This window comes from Bufo gargarizans, chromosome 1, assembly GCF_014858855.1.
Source record: "Bufo gargarizans isolate SCDJY-AF-19 chromosome 1, ASM1485885v1, whole genome shotgun sequence".
Classification (NCBI taxonomy): domain Eukaryota; kingdom Metazoa; phylum Chordata; class Amphibia; order Anura; family Bufonidae; genus Bufo; species Bufo gargarizans.
The window spans coordinates 253,798,939-253,819,343 of NC_058080.1; the positions used below are offsets into that span (position 1 = coordinate 253,798,939).

The following is a 20,405-nucleotide window of genomic DNA, read 5'->3' on the forward strand; positions in this document are numbered from 1 at the left end:
TTTTTTTTCTTTTTCCACTAATACACACAGAAAATGGCTTTAAAACTGGTAACTGCACCGCTGAGCGGCAAATATTTTTCTTCTTTTTCCACTAATACACGCAAAAAAGGGCTTTAAAACAGGTAACTGCTCTGCGGAGCGACAAATATTTTTTTCCTTTTTCCACGAATACACACAAAAAGGGGCTTTAAAACAGATAACTGCACGGCTAAGCCGCAAATATATTTTTCCTTTTTCCACTAACACATGCAAAAATGGGCTGTAAAACAGATAACTGCACCACTGAGCGACAAATATGTTTGACTTTTGCCACTAATACACGACAAAAAAGTGATTTTCTCACTTCACCAAACAATGGCTAATAAGCCCTTTTTCCCAATAATACAATCCAAAAAATGCTTTAGAACATATAAGTCCACCGCACAAGGGCAGATAAGACGTAGAAATATTTCCTTGTAATAAATACTGTTAATGCATGTATTAAACATCCATGTCACCCCAAGTGACATCAGACACCCCCAGCCAACAGTCCGTGGGTTCGTCAGACACAAACCTTAGTTGGCATGGCCAGGGAGCAGGCCCTGCACCCTCATCTATCCTCAACCTGCCTCTGTCCTTTGCTGTTTCCTCAACCACAGAAGTATTGTATGCTGTAGGCTCAGCTCCACTATTCAGTGAGGACGAGCTTCTAGAGGACAGTCAGCAGCTACAGCCCAGCCAAGATCTGGAGGAGACATCTGCAGCCTCCTCCGCGCAGGAACTTGTGTTGCAAGCGGTCAGACTCCTGACCTATAGACCATTGAGGAGGACATCAATGACGTGCAGACACTACTTGATGATGATGAAGCCGATCGCACTTGGGAGCTGGGTACAGAAGGGGTTTTATCATCATCAGGAGAAGAGGGTGGCAGCTTGCCTGTAAGGCAGAGGCTGAACCAGCTGCGTGGTAGCAAGGCTGGGAGTAAGCAGGGTGGCAGCAGTTGCAGGTCGGGAGCCAAACGTGCCTGGGGTAGACCACCTGCTTCCCAGCAGAAAGTAGAGGTGCAGGAGTTCACAGAGGCAGTGGCGGTAGCAGTCAATTAGTGCGGACTGTTGGGGGAAAAAATCACCTACTCGGCGTTGTGGCAGGTTTTTTTAAGCTGCAAGAGGAGGTTAACAGGGTCACATGTAGAATATGTGGGCAGAAGGTGAAGCTTAGCCAGGCTGCCAATGTTGGCACTATGGCCCTGCATTAACATATGCAGCATCGCCATGCAGTGGCCTGGGAGAACCGTGGCTCCGATGTGGTGGTCCAGCCTGCCGCAGCTACCGCTGCATAACCTAGTGGCACGCACCCGGTTTCAGCCAGTCAAGGCTCCACCGCCTCAGCCGAAGGGAGCTATCTGTCATTCCCATCTTCTTCTGGTCCAGATGCACCTGCTCCTACTTCTCGTCAGTCATTCCGTCAGCAATCGATCACCATAGCGATTGCCAAGAGACAGCAGTATGCGTGCACGCATCCAGCGGCGCAGAAGCTGAATGTGCTCCTGTCCAAGTTGCTGGTGCTGCAGTCCCTCCCTTTCCAAGTGGTAGACTCTGCACCTTTCAGAGAAATTATGGCTTGTGTCGAGCCGAGGTGGAGAGTCCCAAGCCATCATTTCTTTGCGAAAAAGGCAGTACTAGTCCTGAACAAATATGTTGAACAGAAAGTGGGCCAGTCCTTGAACCTGTCGGTGTCTGCCAAAGTGCACGGCAGCACCGACGTGTGGAGCTGTAACTACAGTCAGGGACAGTACATATCCTTTACGACCCACTGGGTGAATGTGGTTCCTGCACAGCCACACCAGCAACTTGGACAGGTCACGCCGCTTTCGCCTCCACATTGTCACGCCGTTGGTCCTGCGACAATGTCCGCCTCTGTCTCCTCATCCTCCACCGTGTCCTCAGCCTCCACTGCAGGGACAAGTCACAGTGCCCCACCAGCATACCACGTATGCAGGGCTCGGCCGTGTCACACTGTTCTGTACCTGGTTTGCCTTGGCGAATGGAGTCAAACAGGGAAGGAACTGCTCCGTGTGATGCATCAAGAAATCAAATCCTGGCTTTCTCAGCGTCAACTGAAAATCGGAACCATGCTGACCGACAACGGGAAGAACATGGTGTCGGTACTACATCAAGAAAGGCTGAGCCATGCGCCTTGCATGGCACATGTGTTCAAGCTGGTTGTCAAGTGGTTCCTGAAGTCTTCCACCCATCTGCAAGACATGATAAAAATGGCCAGGAAACCTTCCATGCATTTCGCCACTCATACACTGCGAAGTACACCTCTTTGAACTGCAGCGGCAGAACGGCATCTCCCAACATAGGTTAATTTGCGACGTTTCGCTCCATATATTGGACTGACTGTACGAACAGAGAAAGGCCATAAATGATTTTCTGATGATCCAAACGTATAGGAGTACTCCCCTGTGTAACTTCGAAGTCAGCCAGTGGCAGCTCATCTGTGACACCTGCCATTTGCTCAGGTCCTTTGAGGATGCCAGGTTATTTGTCAGTCGCCAGGACTATGCAATGAGCAACGTTATTCCCCTGCTTTATGTCCTGGAACAGATGCTGGTAACTATGGCTGGTCATGGGAGAGGAGACGTGGCGCCTCGATCTCACGGCCACATGAGCTCTGTGGGGGCTGAATTGGAAGAGGAGGAGGAGGGGGAGGAGGACATAGGAGCACAGGCAATGTCTAGCCAAATGGTTTGTTTTTCTACTCCGCTGACAGGAGAGGAGGAGCAGGAGTAGCTAGAGGAGCTACAGGGCACTTTTTACACCCACTGAGAGGGAGGACAAACAGAACTACTACAGAGACATCCTATGTAGTCAGTTGGCTGCTAACTATCTACGCCATCGTCCATCCTCTCGCAGTTCTAACCAGGGGGGCCCTCTGCGCTTAGGTTCCACTGCCATGGCTGCTTGGGAGGGGTGGGGTGGCAGGAGCAGTACCAACTCCATCAGCACCAGTCTGAGTCTACAGTCGCTGATGAGTAGCTTTCTTCTCCCATATAGTGAAGAAACTACTCACCAGCAGCAGGGAGACCTGGAGCAGTACCTGAACCCAGCAGGTGGTGGCATACTTGGACAGCACCCTGCCACCCAAAATTGAACATCCGCTGGACTACTGGGTTGCCAAACTGGATTTGTGTCTGCAACTAGCAGAGTTTGCCCTGGAAAAGCTGTCCTGCCTGGCCAGTAGTGTGGCATCAGAGCGTGTGTTTAGCGGGTCTTTTATTTGTGGTCTCTTTATGCAGCTGCTGATGCTATCTCAAAGCTATGTCACCTTGCCACTCTGTGGTCTCCTGATGCTGCTGCTACTGCCATCTCCACACTATGTCACCTTTCCACTCTCTGGTCTCCTCATGCTGCTGCCATATCCACACTATGTCACCTTACCACTCTGTGGACTCCTGATGCTGCCGTCACCTCCAAACTATGTCACCTTGCCACTCTGTGGTCTCATCATGCTGCTGCCATCACCACACTATGTCACCTTGCCACTCTGTGGTATCCTACTGATGCTGCTGCTGCTACTGCCATCTCCACACTATGTCACCTTGCCACTCTGTGGTCTCCTCATTCTGCTGCCATATCCACACTATGTCACCTTACCACTCTGTGGTCTCCTGATGCTGCTGCTGCTACTGCCATCTCCACACTATGTCACCTGGCCACTCTGTGGCCACCGATGCTGCAGCCACCTCCAAACTATGTCAACTTGCCACTCTGTGGTCTTCTCATGCTGCTGCAATCTCCACACTATGTCACCTTGCCACTCTGTGGTATCCTCCTGATGCTGCTGCTACTGCCATCTACACATTATGTCATCTTACCACTATGTGGTCTCCCGATGCTGATGCTGCTACTGCCATCTACACACTATGTAATCTTGCCACTCTGTGGTCTCCTCATGCTGTTGCCATATCCACACTAGGTCACCTTTCCACTATGTGGTATCCTGCTGATGCCATCTCCACATTTTGTCACCTTGCCACTCTGTGGTATCCTCCTGATGCTGCTGCTACTGCCATCTACACATTATGTCATCTTGCCACTATGTGGTCTACCAATGCTGATGCTGCTACTGCCATCTCCGCACTATGTAATCTTGCCACTCTGTGGCCTCCTGATACTGCAGCCACCTCCAAACTATGTCACCTTGCCACTCTGTGGTCTCCTCATGCTGCTGCCATCTCCACACTATGTCACCTTGCCATTCTGTGGTCTCCTGAAGCTGCTTCTGCTACTGCAATCTCCACACTATGTCACCTTGCCACTCTGAGGTCTCCTCATGCTGCTACCATATCCACAATATGTCCCCTTGCCACTCTATGGTCTCCTGATGCTGCTGCTGCTACTCCCATATCCACACTAGGTCACCTTCTCACTGTGTGGTATCTTGCTGCTGCTGCCATCTCCACATTATGTCACCTTACCACTCTGTGGTCTCCTCATGCGGCTGCCAACTCCACACTATGTCACCTTGCCACTCTGTGGTATCCTCCTGATGCTGCTACTGCTGCTACTGCCGTCTACACATTATGCCATCTTGCTACTATGTGGTATCCTCCTGATGCTGCTGCTGCTGCTACTGCCATCTCCACACTATGTGACCTTGCCACTCTGTGGTCTCCTCATGCTGCTGCCATCTCCAAACTATGTCACCTTGCCATTCTGTGGTCTCCTGAAGCTGCTTCTGCTACTGCCATCTCCACACTATGTCACCTTGCCACTCTGAGGTCTCCTCATGCTGCTACCATATCCACAATATGTCACCTTGCCACTATGTGGTCTCCTGATGCTGCTACTCCCATATCCACACTAGGTCACCTTCCTACTATGTGGTATCTTGCTGCTGCTGCCATCTCCACATTATGTCACCTTACCACTCTGTGGTCTCCTCATGCTGCTGCCATCACCACACTATGTCACCTTGCCACTCTGTGGTATCCTCCTGATGCTGCTGCTGCTACTGCCATCTACACATTATGTCATCTTGCTACTATGTGGTCTCCTGATGCTGCTACAGTGTCACGGACGGTGTTGCAGAAAACTAGAAGATACAAATAAAGATCCGACTGACTTGATCCCAAACTAAGGAACATAAGGGTGAGCCCTATAAAAGCCCTAGAGCTCTCCCTGACTGCTCAGCCCATGCAAAGATCTTTATGATAGATAATTGCATGCCCTCGTGCCTAGACTGTGTGACACCTGAAAACCCTATAATAGTGAGGGGACATGACCACCGGCTCCCTACACTTAATACGGAGGGAGTCAGGGTAACCTAGGATCAAGCCAACAGGAAAACACAAATAAAGGAACAGACTTATCTCAGGAACCAGGCAGTTGCAGCATCTAGCAGTGAGCACAATCCAGGAAATTGTATAAACCACAAAGTGATGCAGTATGGGAGGGGATATAAAGGGATGCAATCAGTGCAACTAGATGACAGCTGAGAGAGGGAAACGAGATGACAAAACGAAACCAAAACAAAAGCACCTCAAGCAAGAGGTGCTGAAGAACATCTGTCAGAGCTTTTCAGAGATCTGGCGGTGACAGTACCCCTCCTTCTACGAGTGGACTCCGGACACTCAGAGCCCACCTTCTTAGGATGGGACCTATGGAAATCCCTGATGAGACGAGTGGCCTTAATGTCCGCCACTGGGACCCACATCCTTTCCTCAGGACCATAACCCTTCCAATGAATGAGGTACTGGAGAGAACCGCGGATAATGCGAGAATCCACAATCCTAGAGACCTCAAATTCAAGATTACCATCAACCACAATCAGAGGAGGAGGCAAAGAGGAGGGTACAGTGGGTTGGACATAAGGTTTTAACAGGGACGTGTGAAAAACATTATGGATCTTCCAAGTCTGAGGAAGATCAAGACGAAAGGCAACGGGATTGATGATGGACAGAATCTTGTAAGGCCCAATAAACTTAGGACCCAACTTCCAGGAGGGAACCTTCAATTTGATATTCTTAGTAGACAACCACACCAGATCACCCACATTCAGGTCCAGACCAGGCACACGTCTCTTATCCGCCACATGCTTATATCTCTCACTCATCCTCTTCAGATTACCCTGAATCTTTTGCTGAATAAATGACAAAGACGAGGAAAATCTCTCCTCATCAGGTAAACCAGAAGACCCCTCTCCAGAGAATGTCCCAAACTGCGGAGGAAACCCATATGCACCAAAAAATGGTGACTTATCCGAGGACTCCTGGCGACGGTTATTTAAAGCAAACTCCGCAAGGGACAAAAAAAACCACCAATCCTCCTGATTCTCAGTCACAAAACAGCGCAGATATGTCTCCAGATTCTGATTGACACGCTCTGTCTGGCCATTCGACTGCGGGTGAAAAGCAGAAGAGAATGACAACCGAACCCCCAAGCGAGAACAGAAGGCCTTCCAGAATCTGGAAACAAACTGCGTGTCTCTATCCAAAACTATGTCTGAAGGAATGCCATGCAGTTTGACAATGTGATCAACAAATGCCTGCGCCAGCGTTTTAGCATTGGGTAACCCAGGAAAAGGAATAAAATGTGCCATTTTGCTAAAACGGTCTACCACTACCAAAATCACAGTCTTCCCCGAGGAATGAGGCAGGTCCGTAATGAAGTCCATGGACAGATGTGTCCAAGGACGGGAAGGCATGGGTAACAGGAGGAGAGGACCCGATGGCCGTGAATGAGGGACCTTGGCATGAGCGCAGGTCTCGCAGGTTGCCACAAAACCCTCAACCGTCTTACGAAGAGCCGGCCACCAGAATCTCTGAGCAATGAGCTCTACAGTGGCTCTGCTCCCCGGGTGCCCAGCAAGGACAGTATTGTGATGCTCCTTAAAAACCTTGTGTCGTAAAGTGAGAGGCACAAACAACCTCCCAGGAGGACAAAGATCAGGAGCCTCTGCCTGGGCTGCCTGAACCTCTGCCTCTAAATCAGGGTAAAGAGCAGAGACGACCACCCCTTCAGCCAAAATGGGACCCGGGTCTTCAAAGTTCCCCCCTTCCAGAAAACAATGTGACAGGGCATCGGCCTTCACATTTTTAACCCCAGGGTGGAACGTGACAACAAAATTAAACCTGGAAAAGAATAAAGATCATCTGGCCTGTCTCGGGTTCAGACGCTTGGCTGACTCCAAGTAGGCCAGATTCTTATGGTCGGTAAACACGGTAATAGGGTGTCTGGCTCCCTCTAGCCAATGGCGCCATTCCTCAAAAGCTAATTTGATGGCCAACAACTCCCTATCTCCCACATCGTAATTTCTCTCTGCGGAGGAGAGTTTTTTTGAGAAAAAGGCACACAGTCGCCATTTGGCAGGAGAGGGACCCTGAGACAAGACCGCACCCACACCCATCTCAGAAGCGTCCACCTCAACAATAAAAGGTCGAGAGAGACATTAGTTTGTACCAAGATGGGAGCAGAAGCAAAACTCTCTTTGATACTAGAAAAGGCCTTACGCACATCTACCGACCAGAAGGAAAAATCCACCTCCTTTCTAGTCATGTCAGTGAGTGGCTTAACAACAGAGGAATAATTCAAAACGAACTTCCTGTAATAATTGGCAAAACCCAAAAAGTGCATCAGCGCCTTCTGATTCTCAGGAAGCTCCCAATCAAGCACCGCGCGGACCTTCTCAGGGTCCATGCGAAAACCAGAGGCGGAGAGAAGAAAACCCAGAAATTGAATTTCTGGAAGCGCAAACACACATTTTTCCAGTTTAGCGTATAATTGTTTTTCTCCCGCAGAATGAGCAAGACCTGACGTAGGTGGTCCCTATGAGTTTTGAAATCTGGAGAAAAAATCTAAATGTCATCTAGATACACTTGGGTGAATGTGATTCCTGCACAGCCATACCAGCAACTTGGCCAGTTGACGCCGCTTCCGCCTTCACGTTGCCACGCCGTTGGTCCAGTGACAATGCCTCTGCCTCCTCATCCTCCTCCATGTCCTCAGCCTCCACTACAGGGACAATTCACAATGCCCCTTCAGCATACCACATTGTCCTTCTGCAAGAAATCGAATCCTGGCTTTCTCCAAGACAACTTAAAATTGGAACAATGGCGACCGACAACAGGAAGAACATTGTGTCAGCTCTGTGTAAGGAGGGCTGAGCCATGCGCCCTGTATGGTACACGTTTTCAAGCTGGTTGTCAAGCGGTTCCTGAAGTATTCTACCCATCTGTAAGACATCATAAAAATGGCCAGGAAACTTTGCATGCATTTCAGCCACTCGTACACCGCAAAGCACACCCTCCTTGAGCTGCAGCGGAAGAACAGCATCCCCAATATAGGCTGATATGCGATGTTTCCACCCGTTGGAATTCCACCCTCCATATGTTGGACCGACTGTACGAACAGAGAAAGGCCATAAACGATTTCATGATGATCCAAGCAGACAGGAGTACTCCCCTGTGTAACTTCGATGTCAGCCAGTGGCAGCTCATGCGTGACGCCTCCCGTTTGCACAGGCCCTTTAAGGATGCTACGTTATTTGCCAGTCGCCAGGACTACAGGATTAACAATGTCATTCCACTGCTAAATGTCCTGGAACAGATACTGGTAAATATGGCTGGTCAGGGGACTGGAGACGTGGCCCCTAGATCTCACGGCCTGTGGGGGCTAAACTGGGGGAGGAGGAGGACATTGAAGCACAAGCAATGTGTAGCGAAATGGGTGGTTTTTCTGCACAGGTGACAGGAGAGCACCGTGGCAGTATGCAGTGGAGATGGAGGCAGGGACTCCCTCCGAGTCACTTGCACAAATGGCCCGCTGTATGCTCATTTGCTTGGGTAGTGACAGCTGAATTGTCACCATTCGGCAGAGGGATGACTTCTGGCTCTCCATCTTGTTGGACCCTCACTACTGTTCTAAAATGGGGGCCATTTTTACACCCGCTGAGAGGGAGGACAAACTGAACTATTATAGAGACATACTATGTAGTCAGTTGGCCGCTGCCTATCTGCGCCATTGTCCATCCTCTCGCAGGTCTGACGGGGAGGCCCTCTGCGCTTAGGTTCCACTGTCATGGCTGCTGGGGATGGGTGGAGTGGCAGGAGCAGTACCAGCACCATCATTAGCAGCTTGAGTCTAGAGTCAAGGATGAGCAGCTTCCTTCACCCGCATAGTGAAGAAACTACTCACCAGCAGCTAGACATAGAGCAAGACCTGAACCAGCAGGTGGTGGCATACTTGGACAGCACCATGCCAACCCCATTAAGAACTTGCCTGTCCACCAAAAAAAAGCCAGGATTTCCCCCCACCAAATCCTGATGCATAAGACTAAATCATCCATGGTGCCACACCAACACTTTTATAGTGCAATCCATATATGCAGTGTTCTCACCTGCAATAGTATGCTGCCAGTTGCCTCCAGGTTCCCATAATGATTGTAAGTAGGATGCAGGTACAGTCCCAAGTCCTTTTTTACTCTTCTTTTTTCCACTCGAGGTGGTTAGCTTGCTCTGTCTTCTAGCCTCCCCTCTCCTGTGCAAGCTGCTCCGGCCGGTAGCTGGCGTGCGTGCAGAGAAGCCGATGAAAGTAAATCCAAGAACGGTTCCTGTGTGACATCACACCTGTAGGTACGGGTGCCTTTAGGGGGGGGGGGGGGATAACAACCAACGCGTTTTGAAACACTCGTGTTTCTTCGTCAGGGATAGGTAAGTATGTTAATTCTCCTTCTTATGTAGGTATTCCGTTCCCATGGCTACTTGTACACATGGCAGAGGCTGATCTTTAACCCATTACTTGCCATACTTGTTGTTATTATCACTTTCTCTTATAAGAATAAGCTATATGAGGATATCACTATACATATTTAAATGATTGTTTTTATTTTTAAATGGATCATTTGTACATGTGTAGGAAAATGCAAATAATTTGATTTCTTTATTTAAACACCTCGGTGCCATGCTGTTCAGTTTCTATATCCATTGACTTTCACAATGGGACATTTTTTTTATGAAATCCCCACCTCTTATGTCCTTTTTTACTATTTCGATGCCTCCACATAATGAGCCCTCAAAGCGGCCCCGTGATGTTCTGCATAATGGTGGGAAAGTAGATGGCCGTCATATTTTTTCTGTGTGTTTTTAATATGCTCTCCTATCCTTATTTTGAGTGCCCTTTTAGTACAGCCTATATATATATATATATATATATATATATATATATATATATATATTATTGCATGGACATTTTATAAAATAGATGACCCCTTTTGTAGTGCATGCTATAGCCTTAATTTTATATGACTATTGTCTCACAGATTTCTAGAATCCTCTTTGTATTTTTCACTATCCAACAGTTTTGCACATTTTGCACAGGAAAAACCTGCTTTACCAATTCTTTTATCATTGTCATTTATTCCTGTTTGGTTCCTGCCAGTGGAGGGCACTACTAAGCTGGCTAAGTTTCGTGCTTTTTTAAAAGTGAAGGCGGGGTATGGTGGAATTTTTTCTCCTATCACTTTATCTTGGTTAAGCATATCCCAATCTCTTTTAATAATCCGTTTAAAGGCTCCTTCTTTCTCAGTATATTGTGTAATTATAGGGATTTTTATGGATTCTTCATCTTTTTTATTTTAAATGTCTGTTTTCATGCCTTGTGGTTTATTTTGTAATAGAAGATCACGATCCATTTTCTTCACATTTTCCTTAATGTACTCTAGGTTATTTGTTGTTCAACACTTTTCTTTGAATTTTCTATGCAGTGACTTTGCCTCCTCATTGAAATGCTCTACCGTGCTGCAATTTCACTGAAGCCTAATATATTGGCTGTGGGGGATGTTTGTCAACCAGATGGGTAGATGACAGCTATTTAATGGGATGAAGCTGTTAGTATCTGTGGGGTTCTGGTACGTCCGAGTGCAAATCTGGCCATAGTGGATAAAAATAGATCTAAGAAGTTTAGAAGAGGGGGAGGGGACTAATAAAGAAAAAAGCTAAGTGCCATAACAAAGGGACAGGGCATATACAATTCAAGTACATACACCCTGAAAAAAAGAGAATTAGACCTGTTACATAAAGGTCTGAAATTTCCCCCTCCACAAAATTCTGTCCCATTGATGCCTTCACTGGCATTAAACAATTATTGCGAAATTAAGCCCTAAAAAATAATTCATTAAACAAGAAAAAACTAATATAGATACCCTTAAATATATACATTAAAAAATGAGAAATAAAAAATACAAACAAATTTAAGTATAATGATGTGAAGGCAGTGCAAACAAATAAAAGCAAAAATAAAAATCTAAATAAAGATAAAAATAAATCTACTGATGAAGTATGTAACTATAAACAGACAACTCTCAAACCCTGATCCAATTTTAATCCACAGAGTGAATACTCAGAATCATTTCAGTCTTTTCAAACCCTTGTGCTGAGAGACCTGAGGAAAATCAATCCCAATAAGGTAAGATACATACAAAATCTAACAAAGCGGAAAAAGGGGGGAATCAAAACCCTACAAATGAATAATAACATAACCATCAGACCAGCAGATAAAGGTGGAGGGGGGGATTTTCATTCTGGACCAAGAGGCATACCACAGAGAATCTATACGCCTACTAACTGATGAAAAAACATATAAAAAACTTCTCTTCGACCCCACAGAGCAATGCAAAAAAGAACTGAATAAACTAAGCAAAAAGGGGAAAGAGAAGGGTATAATGTCAATTAAAGAAGCCTCTTTTATTAACAGCATTAACCCCAGGATCCCAACATTCTATTACCTTGGACGTCATGTCTTTATATACAATAATAGAAAATAATAAAGGAAGAGAAGCCACTAAATATTTCATGAACAAAGAAAAACAGATGCCTTCAGACCAGATAGACTTTGTCGGGGATTGCATTATGTTTATTTTAACTCACAATCATTTTAAATATGGCAATGAATTTTATTTACAGACTTGGGGGACCACGATGGGGACCAGGTTTGCACCGAGTTTTGCTAACCTGTACATGGGGAGGTGGGAAGAGACCACCATATATCCCCAAAGCATCCTCGTTGCAAACCTGGTCCTCTGGAAAAGATTAATTGACAACATTATTTTTATTTGGAAGGGGAGTGAAGCCACCCTGGAATGCTTTTTAACCGAGATAATAAAAAATGAGTTTTATCTACATTTTACCCCAAATTGAAGCCAACAACAAATAAACTTTTTAGATCTGACTATTTTTATCCACTATGGCCAGATTGGCACTAAGACTTACCAGAAACCCACGGATACTAACAGCTTCATCCCATTATATAGCTGTCATCTACCCATCTGTTTGACAAGCATCCCCCGCAGCCAATATATTAGGCTTCGGCGAAATTGCAGCACGGTAGAGCATTTCAATCAGGAGGCAAAGTCACTGCATAGAAAATTCAAAGAAAAGTGTTACACAACAAATAACCTAGAGTACATTAAGGAAAATGTGAAGAAAATGTATTGTGATGATCTTCTCTTACAAAATAAACCACAAGGCATGAAAACAGATGTTTCAAATAAAAAAGACAAAGGATCCATAAAAATACCTATAATTACTCAATATAGTAAAAAAGAAGGAGCCTTTAAGTGGATTATTAAAAGACATTGGGATATACTCAAACAAGATAAAGTGATAGGAGAAAAAAGCACGAAACGTAGCCAGCTTAGTAGCGCCCTCCACTGGCAGGAACCAAACGGGAATAAATGACAATAATAAAAATATTGATAAAGCAGGCTTTTTCCTGTGCAAAATGTGCAATAACTGTTGGATAGTGAAAAATACAAAGAGGATCGGAGAAATCAGGGAGGGATAAGAGTCATATAAAATTAAGGATATAACATGCACTACAAAAGGAGTCATCTATTTTATAAAATGTTCATGCAATAAAATATATCTAGGCTATACTAAAAGGGCACTTAAAATTAGGATAGGAGAGCATATTAATCACCTCCCGACCGCCTAACGCAGGGATGCGTCCTTCGGACGGCCGGGTTATTCCTCCATGACGCATCGATGCGTCATCTCGCGAGACGACGCGCATATCCGGCCCGCACATGCGCAGTGTGCGGGCGTCAAAAGGCGCAGAAGGAGTTGGTCACCAGCCTGCCAGCCATTGATCAGCGCTGGCAGGTTGGTGACTTTTAAAATAACGAACCACAAGCCATATAACACATTATATTTATAAATATAATGTGTTAAATGGCTTCTGTGTAGGGATGAGCGAACCCGAACTGTATAGTTCGGGTTCGTACCGAATTTTGGGGTGTCCGTGACACGGACCCGAACCCGGACATTTTCGTAAAAGTCCGGGTTCGGGTTCGGTGTTCGTCGCTTTCTTCGCGCTTTTGTGACGCTTTCTTGGCGCTTTTTGAAAGGCTGCAAAGCAGCCAATCAACAAGCGTCATACTACTTGCCCCAAGAGGCCATCACAGCCATGCCTACTATTGGCATGGCTGTGATTGGCCAGAGCACCATGTGACCCAGCCTCTATTTAAGCTGGAGTCACATAGCGCCGCCCGTCACTCTGCTCTGATTAGCGTAGGGAGAGGTTGCGGCTGCGACAGTAGGGCGAGATTAGGCAGATTAACTCCTCCAAAGGACTTGATTAACTGATCGATCTGCAGCTGTGGATCATTGAGCTGCTGATCCTCAATTGCTCACTGTTTTTAGGCTGCACAGACCGTTTGTCAGTCTCATTTTTCTGGGGTGATCGGCGGCCATTTTGTGTCTTGTGGTGCGCCAGCACAAGCTGCGACCAAGTGCATTTAACCCTCAATGGTGTGGTTGTTTTTTGGCTAAAGCCTACATCAGGGTGAAGCTGTGACACCAAGTGCATTTAACCAGCAATAGTCTGTTCATTTTTTGGCCATATACAAAATCAGGGGCAAGCTGCGCCTGTCACCAAGTGCATTTAACCCTCAATGGTGTGGTTGTTTTTTGGCTAAAGCCTACATCAGGGTGAAGCTGTCACACCAAGTGCATTTAACCAGCAATAGTCTGTTCATTTTTTGGCCATATACAAAATCAGGGGCAAGCTGCGCCTGTCACCAAGTGCATTTAACCCTCAATGGTGTGGTTGTTTTTTGGCTAAAGCCTACATCAGGGTGAAGCTGTCACACCAAGTGCATTTAACCAGCAATAGTCTGTTCATTTTTTGGCCATATACAAAATCAGGGGCAAGCTGCGCCTGTCACCAAGTGCATTTAACCCTCAATGGTGTGGTTGTTTTTTGGCTAAAGCCTACATCAGGGTGAAGCTGTCACACCAAGTGCATTTAACCAGCAATAGTCTGTTCATTTTTTGGCCATATCCCAGTCTAATTCTGTCACTAAATCCATACCGGTCACCCAGCGCCTAAATACTAGGCCTCAAATTTATATCCAGCTAAATCTGTCCCTAGTGCTGTAGCTGGGCGAGTTATTTAGTGTCCGTTCAAGCACATTTCTTGTTCTGGGTTGAAATACAATTCCCAATTTAGCAATTTCATAATTTAGTGGTTCCTGCTATATCAGAGCTCTTTGAAATCTATCCCAAAAAGGGTATATAATATTGAAGGTGCACATAGGGTCATTCAGAGTAACTTCACACACACCCGCTACTGTGTATTTCCAAGTCTAATTCTGTCACTAAATCCATACCGGTGACCCAGCGCCTAAATACTAGGCCTCAAATTTAATTCCCTCTAAATCTCTCGTTACCCACCGTTGTACTGTTGTTGCTGGGCAAGATATTTAGTGTCCGTCAAAGCACATTTTTTGTTCTGGGTTGAAGTACAATTCCCAATTTAGCAATTTCATAATTTAGTGGTTTCTGCTATATCAGAGCTATTTGAAATCTATCCCTAAAAGGGTATATAATATTCAAGGTGCACATTGGGTCATTCAGAATAACTTCACACACACACGCTTCTGTGCATTTCCAAGTCTAATTCTGTCACTAAATCCATACCGGTCACCCAGCGCCTAAATACTAGGCCTCAAATTTATATCCCGCTGAATTTGAATACAATACATTGGGCCAAATAATATATTTGTTGTTGTGGTGAACCATAACAATGAGAAAAACATCTAGTAAGGGACGCGGACGTGGACATGGTCGTGGTGGTGTTAGTGGACCCTCTGGTGCTGGGAGAGGACGTGGCCGTTCTGCCACATCCACACGTCCTAGTGTACCAACTACCTCAGGTCCCAGTAGCCGCCAGAATTTACAGCGATATATGGTGGGGCCCAATGCCGTTCTAAGGATGGTAAGGCCTGAGCAGGTACAGGCATTAGTCAATTGGGTGGCCGACAGTGGATCCAGCACGTTCACATTATCTCCCACCCAGTCTTCTGCAGAAAGCGCACAGATGGCGCCTGAAAACCAACCCCATCAGTCTGTCACATCACCCCCATGCATACCAGGGAAACTGTCTCAGCCTCAAGTTATGCAGCAGTCTCTTATGCTGTTTGAAGACTCCGCTGGCAGGGTTTCCCAAGGGCATCCACCTAGCCCTTCCCCAGCGGTGAAAGACATAGAATGCACTGACGCACAACCACTTATGTTTCCTGATGATGAGGACATGGGAATACCACCTCAGCATGTCTCTGATGATGACGAAACACAGGTGCCAACTGCTGCGTCTTTCTGCAGTGGACAAGCTGACGTTCATAAAAATGAACCAGGCATGGATCCCACAGGACCTGTCCGTCCCTTGTCCAGATTAGACATTAACTACCTCCCCATAACCATATATTATTGGACTCCAGGGCACTTCCTCATTCAATCCTATTTTTATTTTCATTTTACCATTATATTGCGAGGCTACCCAAAGTTGAATGAACCTCTCCTCTGCCTGTGTGCTAGGCCTAAATATATGCCAATGGACTGTTGCAGTGGTGGCTGACGTGAAGCCTCATTCTCTGCTATGACATGCAGACTGATTCTCTGCTGACATGAAGACAGATTCTCTGTTACGGGACCTCTCTGCTCTGCCTGTGTGCTAGGCCTAAATATATGCCAATGGACTGTTGCAGTGGTGGCTGACGTGAAGCCTCATTCTCTGCTATGACATGCAGACTGATTCTCTGCTGACATGAAGCCAGATTGTCTGTTACGGGACCTCTCTGCTCTGCCTGTGTGCTAGGCCTAAATATATGCCAATGGACTGTTGCAGTGGTGGCTGACGTGAAGCCTGATTCTCTGCTATGACATGCAGACTGATTCTCTGCTGACATGAAGCCAGATTGTCTGTTACGGGACCTCTCTGCTCTGCCTGTGTGCTAGGCCTAAATATATGCCAATGGACTGTTGCAGTGGTGGGTGACGTGAAGCCTCATTCTCTGCTATGACATGCAGACTGATTCTCTGCTGACATGAAGCCAGATTCTCTGTTACGGGACCTCTCTCCTCTGCCTGTGTGTGTGCTGGGCCTAAATATATGCCAATGGACTGTTGCAGTGGTGGCTGACGTGAAGCCTGATTCTCTGCTATGACATGCAGACTGATTCTCTGCTGACATGAAGCCAGATTGTCTGTTACGGGACCTCTCTCCTCTGCCTGGGTGCTGGGCCTAAATTTATGACAATGGACTGTTGCAGTGGTGGCTGACGTGAAGCCTGATTCTCTGCTATGACATGCAGACTGATTCTCTGCTGACATGAAGCCAGATCCTCTGTTACGGGACCTCTCTCCTCTGCCTGTGTGTGTGCTGGGCCTAAATATATGCCAATGGACTGTTGCAGTGGTGGCTGACGTGAAGCCTCATTCTCTGCTATGACATGCAGACTGATTCTCTGCTGACATGAAGCCAGATTCTCTGTTACGGGACCTCTCTCCTCTGCCTGTGTGTGTGCTGGGCCTAAATATATGCCAATGGACTGTTGCAGTGGTGGCTGACGTGAAGCCTCATTCTCTGCTATGACATGCAGACTAATTCTCTGCTGACATGAAGACAGATTCTCTGTTACGGGACCTCTCTCCTCTGCCTGGGTGCCGGGGCCTAAATATCTGAGAATGGACTGTTCCAGTGGTGGGTGACGGGAAGCCAGATTCTCTGCTATGGAACCTCTCTCCAATTGATTTTGGTTAATTTTTATTTATTTAATTTTTATTTTAATTCATTTCCCTATCCACATTTGTTTGCAGGGGATTTACCTACATGTTGCTGCCTTTTGCAGCCCTCTAGCTCTTTCCTGGGCTGTTTTACAGCCTTTTTAGTGCCGAAAAGTTCGGGTCCCCATTGACTTCAATGGGGTTCGGGTTCGGGACGAAGTTCGGATCGGGTTCGGATCCCGAACCCGAACATTTCCGGGATGTTCGGCCGAACTTCTCGAACCCGAACATCCAGGTGTTCGCTCAACTCTACTTCTGTGCTCTCTGCTTGGTCCTAGCAGAGAGCACAGATCACAGTGAGTACACCAAGCACTACATATTTAGCCCCAGATCACCCCCCCATCACCCCAATTAACCCCTTGATCACCCCTGTCAATCACTAGTGAAAGGGAAAAAAGTGATCAGTGTAAACTGTCACTTTTTTTTCTCACAAGTATTGACTGTTAGGTTTAGGTTAGTTTAGGCCCCTTTGGTAGGTAGTTAGCTTCAGTTAGCGCCCAGCCCACCGCACTGCAGTCACTGACTCGCTGATTAGCGTATCACAGCGAATCGCTAATCAGCATTGGTACTTTATAGTATCTGTAAGTGATCAGAACTGATCACAGTCAGATCTATAATAGTATTAGTGTCACCTTAGGGTACTTTCACACTTGCGGAAGGACGGATCCGACAGGCTGTTCACCATGTCGGGTCCATCCTGCGGCTATTTCGCCGTGCCGCCGTGCCGCCACTCCGTCCCCATTGACTATAATGGGGACGGGGGCGGAGCTCCGGCGCAGCACGGCGGTGCATGGCAAAAGGCCGCCAGACTAAAATTACTGCATGTCAGGCTTTTTAGTCCGGCGGCTTTCGCCGTGCACCGCCGTGCTGCGCCAGAGCTCCGCCCCATCCGCATTATAGTCAATGGAGACGGAGCGGCGGTCCGGCGGCACGGCGAAATAGCCGCAGGACGGATCCGACATGGTGAACATGGTGTACAGCCTGTTGGATCCGTCCTGCCGCAAGTGTGAAAGTACCCTTAGCTCGCCCTCCACACAAAATGCAGTGTTTGCCCGATCAGGCCTGATCGGTCGCCCACACGTGCGTTCACCCACGCCCGCCCCGCCGCAGTGACAAAATTTTTATTTATTTTTTATCACTGCACAATCACTACACAAGAGCTGCGGCGATAAAAAAAATCTGTTTTGATATTTTTTATCAATCGCAGCGGCTTCCTGTACTTCGCTTTTTTTTTTTTTTGTTACCTTCTAGGTGGACCAAGCGATCAACCAGCTGCAGCACTGATGTGCATTCTGACAGAAGCATTGCGCTGCTGTCAGATTACACAAAAGTCGGTGTATGCGGCGCTGCAAGACGAGATTTCTCCTCTGCAGTAAAAAAGATACGTTTGCCGAGGCTTATGAGGTGAGGGGCGGTTGTCATATGCTTTGGCAAACACTTTGTATATATAAAAAAATATATATATTCCATCAATTATTTATTCATCCACATTGAATTATGTGAATGGAGAAATCTGGGGTTTGCCAGGGCATACTGGCTGAGTGGGTTTGGATGTTGGGCGGAGCTCCTATGTCCTTTCCCCTCTTTTATTTATTTTTTGCAAATTTTTTGGCAGAGATTTTTTCATCCACATTGATCGATGTGAATGAAGAAATCTGTGCCGTTCATTTTTTCTTTCAGCCTAGAGGCTGAACGGAAAAAAAAATCTCATTACCCGTATGCTCAATATAAGGAGAATAGCAGAAACTCCTAATGCTGGCCATACATGTAATGATTGCAGAAACCCTCAAATGCCAGGGCAGTACAAACACCCTACAAATGACCCCATTTTGGAAAGAAGACACCCCAAGGTATTTGCTGAGGGGCATATTGAGTCCATGAAAGACTGAACTTTTTGTCACAAATTAGCGGAAAGGGAGACTTTGTGAGAAAAAACTAAAAAAAAAATCAATTTCCGCTAACTTGTGCCAACAAAAAAAACTACTTTTATGAACTCACCATGCCCCTCATGGAATACCTTGGGTTGTCTTCTTTCCAAAATCGGGTCACTTGTGGGGTATTTATACTGCCCTGGCATTTTAGGGGCCCTAAAGCGCGAGAAGAAGTCTGGAATCCAAATGTCTAAAAATGCCCTCTTAAAAGGTACTCATTGGAATTTGGGCCCCTTTGCGCACCTAGGCTGCAAAAAAGTGTCACACATGTGGTATCGCCGTACTCAGGAGAAGTAGAACAATGTGTTTTGGGGTGTATTTTTACATATACCCATGCTGGGTGAGAGAAATATCTCTGTAAAATGACAACTTTGTATAAAAAAAATGGGAAAAGTTGTCTTTTACAGAGATATTTCTCTCACCCTGCATGGCTATATGTAAATATATACCCCAAAATACATTGCCCTACTTCTTATGAGTACGGCGATACCACATGTGTGACACTTTTTTGCAGGCTAGGTGCGCAAAGGGGCCCAAATTCCAATGAGTACCTTTAGGATTTCACAGGGCATTTTTTTTTTTTACGCATTTGCATTCCAAACTACTTCTCACGCTTTAGGTCCCCTAAAATTCCAGGGCAGTATAAATACCCCACAAGTGACCCCATTTTGGAAAGAAGACACCCCAAGGTATTTCGTGAGGGGTAAGGCGAGTTCATGTAAAATGTTATTTTTTGTCACAAGTTAGTGGAATATGAGACTTTGTAAGAAAAAAATTATAAAAATCATTTTCCGCTAACTTGTGGCAAAAAAAATATATATTCTAGGAACTCGCCATGCCCCTTACGGAATACCTTGGTGTGTCTTCTTTCTAAAATGGGGTCACTTGTGGGGTATTTATACTGCCCTGGCATTTTATGGGCCCTAAAGCGTGAGAAGTAGTTTGGAATCCAAATGCGTAAAAAATGCCCTGTGAAATCCTAAAGATACTCATGGAATTTGGGGCCCTTTGTGCATCTAGGCTGCAAAAAAGTGTCACACATGTGGTATCGACGTACTCAGGAGAAGTAGAGCAATGTGTTTTGGGGTGTATTTTTACATATACCCATGCTGGGTGAGAGAAATATCTCTGTAAAATGACAACTTTGTATAAAAAAAATGGGAAAAGTTGTCTTTTACAGAGATATTTATCTCACCCAGCATGGGTATATGTAAAAATACACCCCAAAAAACATTGCCCTACTTCTTCTGAGTACGGTGATACCACATGTGTGACACTTTTTTGCAGCCTAGGTGCGCAAAGGGGCCCAAATTCCAATGAGTACTTTTAGGATTTCACAGGGCATTTTTGCGCATTTGGATTCCAAACT

The 20,405-nt window shown here is 46.2% G+C and overlaps 1 protein-coding gene across 1 annotated transcript in view; it reads right to left on the reverse strand.

Moving 5' to 3' along the window:
• TACR3 (tachykinin receptor 3) overlaps window positions 1–20,405 on the reverse strand; it is a 244,670-nt gene that overhangs the window by 96,385 nt on the left and 127,880 nt on the right. The gene's annotated exons all lie outside the window — the stretch shown is intronic.